Raw genomic sequence first — 7,872 nt, 5'->3', positions numbered from 1 at the left:
AGGCCTACTACCTTCTGAAGTGCTCTCAGTTTCATATATTCATTTGTCGGCGCGTTTATTTGCACTAGTGGCAAACTTTGATGCCGAGTGGATATAATATGTGTGATAGTCGTGATAGCCTAGCGTAAGTTGCTTGCTTATTTATTTCCTTGTTGTCTTGTTTATTTGTTTGCTTCTAGTCATTGCAGTTCTTTTTCCGCGGTTTGCTAGTGGCTGCAATAACCTATTTTTTAATACTAGGCCACAATAACCATGGGCTAATATTTACTGTAGTGACACTGGGCCTCCTATGGGCCGTAGAAATAGTGGGCCTTCTACGGGCCATAGAAACAATGGGCCTTCTACGGGCCGTAGAAACAATGGGCCTTCTATGGGCCGTATCATCAATGGGCCTTATACGGGCAGTATGATCGATGGCCAAACATGGGCCAATAACAGGCCGCATTATGGCAGTAAACGCGCTAGAGTTGGAATCGTCCGTTCAAGGGCCGACCATAACGGGCCATCGTGTGACGCCCCCAATTCAATCGTACACTAATCATACACGCAAATGTGTACGATCAAGATCAGGGACTCACGGGAAGATATCACAACACAAATCTACAAATAAAATAAGTCATACAAGCATCATATTACAAGCCAGGGGCCTCGAGGGATCGAATACAAGAACTCGATCATAGATGAGTCAGCGGAAGCAACAATATCTGAGTACAGACATAAGTTAAACAAGTTTGCCTTAAGAAGGCTAGCACAAACTGGGATACAGATCGAAATAGGCGCATGCCTCCTTCCTGGGATCCTCCTAAACTACTCCTGGTCGTCGTCAGCGGCCTGCACGTAGTAGTAGGCACCTCCAGAGTAGTAGTAGTCGTCGTCAACGGTGGCGTCTGGCTCCTGGACTCCATCATCTGGTCACAACAATCGGGTATAGGAAGGGGAAAAAGGGGGAACAAGGCAACCGTGAGTACTCATCCAAAGTACTCGCAAGCAAGGAGCTACACTACAGGTGTATGCATTGGTATCAAATGGAAAAGGGGTATCATATGTGGACTGAACTGCAGAGTGCCGGAATAAGAGGGGGATAACTAGTCCTGTCGAAGACTACGCTTCTGGCCACCTCCATCTTGTAGCATGTAGGACAGAGTGGATGGTAAGTTCACCAAGTAGCATCATTATAGCATAATCCTACCCGATGATCCTCTCCTCGTCGCCCTGTGAGAGAGCGATCACCGATTTTTTCTAGCACTTGGAAGGGTGTGTTTTATTAAGTATCCGGTTCTAGTTGTCATAAGGTCAAGGTACAACTCCAAGTCATCCTATTACCGAAGACCACGACTATTCGAATAGATTAACTTCCCTGCAGGGTTGCACCACATAACCCAACACGCTCGATCCCATTTGGCTGGACACACTTTCCTGGGTCATGCCCGGCCTCGGAAGATCAACACATCATAGCCCTACCTAGGCACAACAGAGAGGTCAGCACGCCGTTCTAAATCCTATGGCGCAGGGGTCTGGGCCCATCGCCCATTGCACACCTGCACGTTGCGAGGGCGGCCGGAGAGCAGACCTAGCAACCTCCATTACAAAGGAAGTTGCGTTACGCGGTCCAACCCGGCACGCGCCGCTCAGTCGCTGACGTCACGAAGGCTTCGGCTGATACCACGACGTCGAGTGCCCATAACTGTCCCCGCGTAGATGGTTAGTGCGTATAGGCCAGTGGCCAGACTCAAATCAAATACCAAGATCTCGTTAAACGTGTTATGTTGAAATTACCGCGAACGCCGACCAGGACCAGGCCCACCTCTCTCCTAGGTGGTCTCAACCTGCCCTGTCGCTTCACCACAAAGATCCACACAGAGGGCCGTTGGGACAAAGGTACTTTCAGCCCCCAATCCGTGAATCACTCGCGGGTGCTCCACGAGCCGACCCGACTTTAGTCACCACATGTATCATGTATAAAGTATATAGTATATACCTGTGATCACCTCCCGAGTGATCACGGCCCGATAGTATAGCATGGAAGACGGACAAGTAGGTAGGGCCACTGATGATAAACTGGCATCTTATACTAAGCATTAGGATTGCAGGTAAAGGTAACAACAGTAGTAGCAAGGACATGCTATGCATCAGGATAGGATTAACGGAAACTAGTAACATGCTACACTACTCTAATGCAAGCAGTATAGAGAAAAGTAGGCGATATCTGGTGATCAAGGGGGGGGGGGCTTGCCTGGTTGCTCTGGCAAGAGAAAGGGGTCGTCAACACCGTAGTCGTACTGGGTAGCAGCGGCATCGGCCTCGGTGTCTAGCGAGAGAAGAGGGGGAAGAAACAATAAATATTAAGCAAACAGATGCATAGCGATGCATGACATGACAAGTATCGGTGCTAGGGGTGCCCTAACGCGGTACGAGGTGGTACCGATGAAGGGGAAAACATACGGGAAAGTATTCCCGGTGTTTCGTGTTTTCGGACATATGAACTGGAGTGGGGAAGTTGCGTGTTTGCTATGCTAGGGATGCGTGGCGGACGAATGGGCTGCGTATCCGGATTCGTCTCGTCGTTGTGAGCAACTTTCATGTCCAAAGTTTTTTCATCCGAGCTACGATTTATTTTATATTAATTTTAAAAGATTTAAATCATTTTTAGGATTTATTTATTTAATTAAATCAACATTATCCAGAATAGTGTTTGCTGACGTCATGATGACGTTAGCATGATGTCGGCAATCAACAGGTCAGTTGACTTAGTCAAACCAACGTGTGCGGTCCGCATGTCATAGGCTGATTAACTAACTAACAGATTATTTAGATTAGTTAGCTAATTAGATTATCTAACACCGGTTAATTAAGTTAACTTAATTAAGTTAATTAATTAATCCTTTTAAATCCTTTTTTATTTTCGTTTTGGGGCTGGGCCCATTCGGTCAGTGGCCTAGGGCCATTGCGGGCGTGCGGGCCGCCAGCAGTGCAGTTATGGACGCAGAGGGGGTGTGCGGGCGTCGTCCATGGGCAAGCCTGCCCGAGCATGGGGGAGGCCATCGGGGCACGGCAGGGCACCGGCGAGGTGCGGATTGGGGCCGAAGGGGGGCGTGGCCAGGGGTGGCGCAGAGCAGTGGGTGGGCGGCGGAGGAGGTGCCGCAGCTGCTGCTGTGTGGTGGAGCGGGACGGTGCCGTGCCATGGTCATGGGCGCCAGCGGCGGCGGTGAGGCGCACGGCGAGGCGAGGGATGCAGGGGCGGAGCGGGCTAGGCAGCAGGTGCAGGCGGAGCTGCAGCGGGGCTCGGGGGGTGCGAGGCGGGCGGGAGGAGGGCAAAGCCCTGGTGCGTCCGGGGAGGGCACCGGCGAGCGCGAGGCGCTAGAGGCGAGGCCAGTGGCAGGGAAGCGGTGACCGGAGCGGGTGGCGCGGGGAAGGGAGAAGGGAGTGGAGGCCAGAGGTGGCCTCACCGGTGTTGTAGAGAAGCAGGGCGGGAGGCTCGGGGGCGACAGTTGTGGAGGAGGATGGGAACGAGGCGTCGTCGCGGCATCGGGGAGGCGGGCGTAGTCCGGCGGGGAGGAGGACGGGGACGCGGCGACGAGGTCCGGCGATGGCGCGGCAGCTTCGGGGCGGCAGCAGTGAGGTGACGGCGCTAGGGATAGGCACCTGCGTCGAGGTCGGGCGCGACCTTCGGGTGGTGCAGGGCGCGGTCATCAGGCTGGATCCCCGATCCAGATCGGGTGGGAGTGGGACGAGCGAGGGGGGAGTGGGGGGGAGTGGGGTGACTGGGAGGTTAGGGTTTCCTGGGGTGTGGGGATAAGGGAGGCCGGTTGGGCCAAGGGGAGCTGGGTTGGCCGGGTGGGATGGGCCGATGCCCATGTGCAGCGGGGGGGGGGGGGTCCTTTCTTTTGATTTGTTCACTTGCTTTATTCTTTTCTTTTATTTATTTTCCTTTTCTATTTGTAGTTTCTTTTATTTTTAGTTTTATAATAATTACCACTAGTGCCTAAATTTGTATTTATCAACAAACTACTGTGAGATTAATTCTTAACCCATAATAAAATCGTTTTAGCATTTTATAAATTCAATAGGCATTTGTTTAATTGTTTTCACTATTATTTTAATTGTTTTAGAGCCTTAAAACATTTTATCAAAGTTTGGTTTCTCCACCATAATTACTTACGATTTATTTGACACAACCCGAACATTTTAGTTTTTATATTTGAAAATTTTGTTGTTTGCCTATATTTTAAATTTTAATTTGAATCATTTTTTGAACTAGCTCGAGTTTATCAACAGTAACTTAGGTGACGTGGCACCATTAGCAGAGGTTTACTGTTGCTTGATTATCCGGGCGTCACACATCGTTAATAGGCCGTATTTGATGACGCTATGAAAACGGCCCAACGTATTAACGGACCACAAACGGGCCGACTGTAACCACGGGCTAAATTTGGCCCACAAGCAGAAAATGACAGTAACGGGCCGTAAGTAAACGAATGCTAGAAATGAGCCCAAGAATAAATGGGCTCTGAAAAGGCCGAAAGATAACATGGGCTGGAAACGGCCCAACGGAATAACGGGCCATTAATGGGTATAAAGTGATACACTGTTCATTACGGGCCAGTTTTACCACGGGCCGTTAATGGGTGTAAAGTGATACACTGTTCATTACGGGCCAGTTTCACCACGGGCCGTTAGTAGGCCAAGAGTTACATAGGGCCTCATATGGGCCAAAAGACGTCATGGGCCATACATGGGCCAGAAGTGAAAACGGGCTGGAATCATATTGGGTGGCCCAGATGACGCTACTGGGCCTAATTCGGATAGGGCGTAATGGGCCATGGGTTAGCGGGCTGTAAATGGGCTATATGCGAACAGGCCGTTAACAGGCTTTACATGGGCCGGCCCGCCACCTTTTGACCAAGTCAAATGGGCCGGCCTTTTCATAGGAATGGGCCTCTGTTGGGCCGTGCCACGTGTCGACGTATCATACGCGCCTATCTGACCCACTGACGAGCTGACACGTGTTTCGTCCGGCCAATAAGAATTTTACACGTGGAAATTTCCCATTGGTCGGGGCTGTTAACGGGTTATCGGATCCAAAACCCGACCCGATAGCTTAACGGTGTTCCCTTACGGTGGATGCCACGTGTCGGTCACCCTTGACGAAAGCACTTCTGTGACACGCGATTTATCGTCATGGAAGTGGACACTTCCGTGATGATAATTTTGGTAATGTCATGGAACACTTCTACGACAGCACATGTATGACTATCTTGATTTTGTCATAAATTTGTCATGGACGTACATGCATGACAAAAAACGTGACCTACTGTGACAAACACATATCATCACGGAAGTCTATTTTTTTGTATTGATAACTATCCCTCAACATGCAACAAAGAGTCACTCCAAAGTCACTAATAGCGGAGAACAAACAAAGAGATTATCGTAGGGTACGAAACCACCTCAAAGTAATTCTTTCCAATCAATCCGTCGGGCTATTCCTATAGGTGTCACAAACAGCCCTAGAGTTCATACTAGAATAACACCTTAAAACACAAATCAACCAAAACCCTAATGTCACCTAGATACTCCAATGTCACCTCAAGTATCCGTGGGTATGATTATACGATATGCATCACACAATCTCAGATTCATCTATTCAAACCAACACAAAGTACTTCAAAGAGTTCCCCAAAGTTCCTACCAGAGAATCACAACGAAAACGTGTGCCAACCCCTATGCATAGGTTCATGGGCGGAAGCCGCAAGTTGATCACCAAAACATGCATCAAGTGAATCACGTGATATCCCATTGCCACCACAGATACGCACAGCAAGACATACATGTCAGGACCCCGATTCTAAGTCACATCGATCTAGCCTGTAACACCTCATATCACTTTGCGGCCTCACACGCGGTATTTCCATGGGTGTCGCCTTACCATGGCCCGGGACCGTTTGCGCCTTTTGGCTTACGTATATGATAGTGTCGCTAGCATCCATATGACAGAGAACCTGGGCTGACATGACTAGTTGTGAACCCAAAATGGCACTAACTTACGGGAACAGGCATACATGAATCAACATCGAGCATGTCGGTCAGCAGCGTGCGAATCCGGGCTGTTGCACTGGGCTAACAGGACTCCGGATGTCACCGCGTGACATTTCCCCGAAGGGACAGACACGGGAACGAAGTGAATCACATGCCGGCCAGTCAAGTGTTCTGGAGCAGTAGTGCTGGGCTAGCAGGACTCCGGTGAACCGGGCTGTAGCGGACTACTATGGCTCATGGAAGCACAAGACTACATTTCCCCATAAGAGAGGCTACCAAGGATAAACCACTAGGTTGTCGGATCCCACACATACCAAGCATTTCAATCATACACACAATATGCTCGATATGTGCAAACACAACATGGCATCACAACGTAACTCTATGACCCAAAGTATTTATTCATTAGGCTCCGAGGAGCGAGATATTACAAACATGGGTCACATGACCCAACATTCAGAGCATACAAGTCAAACACATGCGGAAGCTTAACATGTCTGAGTACAGACATCTACAAACGAAAAATACTAAGAAGCCTGACTATTTACAAGACCCTCCCAAGGGTACAAGATCGTAGCTGAGGTAACAAGCTAAACGTCGAAGTCCAAGCGGAACTACTAGTGATACTGACGTCTCTCTGCAAAACATAAATTAAGCAAACGTGAGTACAAATGTACCCGGCAAGATTTACATCAGATCTAACTACATATGCATCATTATCAACGAAGGTATGGTGGAGTTTAACTGCAGCAAGCTAGCTTTGACTCGGTGGCTATCCTGAACCACGACTACAAGCAACTCTTTTGAGTTGGCGCACACGAGTCCACATATTCACCATCCAATACACCACTATGGATCCGCTCCCGTCTCGCTACGAGAAGGCCATCCATAGCACTCACACTTATCTTGCGAGTTTTAGAGTATCCACTTTCACTTGTCTATGAACTATTATAGGAAACCCAGAAGTCCTTTACCGCGGACATGGCTATTCGAGTAGATCGTTTATAACCCTGCAGGGGTGTACTTCGTCACACATGTTTCCACCTCTTAGCGTCTGCACACGACATGTGCTCGGCAGACTTCAAGCGAAAGCCGACGTGGGTGTAGACCACGACCTGACTAACCACACAAGTCTCTAGTCCAGGTTTATCGCCTATTCGGGTTCCATCCGCAAGGAAATCCGGCCGGGGTGTCCTCAACGGCCCCAAACGATGTGTACAGGGTCCCGAGACGACAAACGGGCGCCCGGCATACCCGACCACAGTGTATCTACCGCATCATAGCCCACCCCTAGGGTCAGCGCTACGCACGGCCGCCAACACATAACCTACAAACATCAAAAACTAGTTGCAACTCCAAGACAGAGGACGAGAGGGGTCAATAAGTCGAGCAGGGTCATATTTCAGGGCCCAATGTGTGGTAGTAGCTGTTTCATGGATCACAAACACAGAACTCAGTTCCTGAGGACGGTTTCAGTGAGACAACCCACCATGTACTCCTACATGGACTCTCACCGCTACCTTTACCAAATCGTGTTCACGCATTTAGCTCACACACCGTAGGACATGTTTACACACCTCCGATTCATCCCCGATGAACCAGACCTGACATGACTCTATGCAATAGCAGGCATGACAAACAAGCATGAATGAGTAGGCACATCAGGGCTCAAACAACTCCTACTCATGCTAGTGGGTTTCATCTATTTACTGTGGCAATGACAGGTCATGCAGAGGATAAGGGGTTCAACTACCGCAGCAAGTAAAAGATGAACCGTTGTTGTCCTAATGCAGTAAAAGAGAGCAGGAGCGGGAGAGTGGGATTGTATCGGAATGA

Source organism: Triticum dicoccoides, chromosome 5A (genome assembly GCF_002162155.2).
Source record: "Triticum dicoccoides isolate Atlit2015 ecotype Zavitan chromosome 5A, WEW_v2.0, whole genome shotgun sequence".
NCBI lineage: Eukaryota > Viridiplantae > Streptophyta > Magnoliopsida > Poales > Poaceae > Triticum > Triticum dicoccoides.
This window is presented reverse-complemented; position numbering follows the sequence as displayed.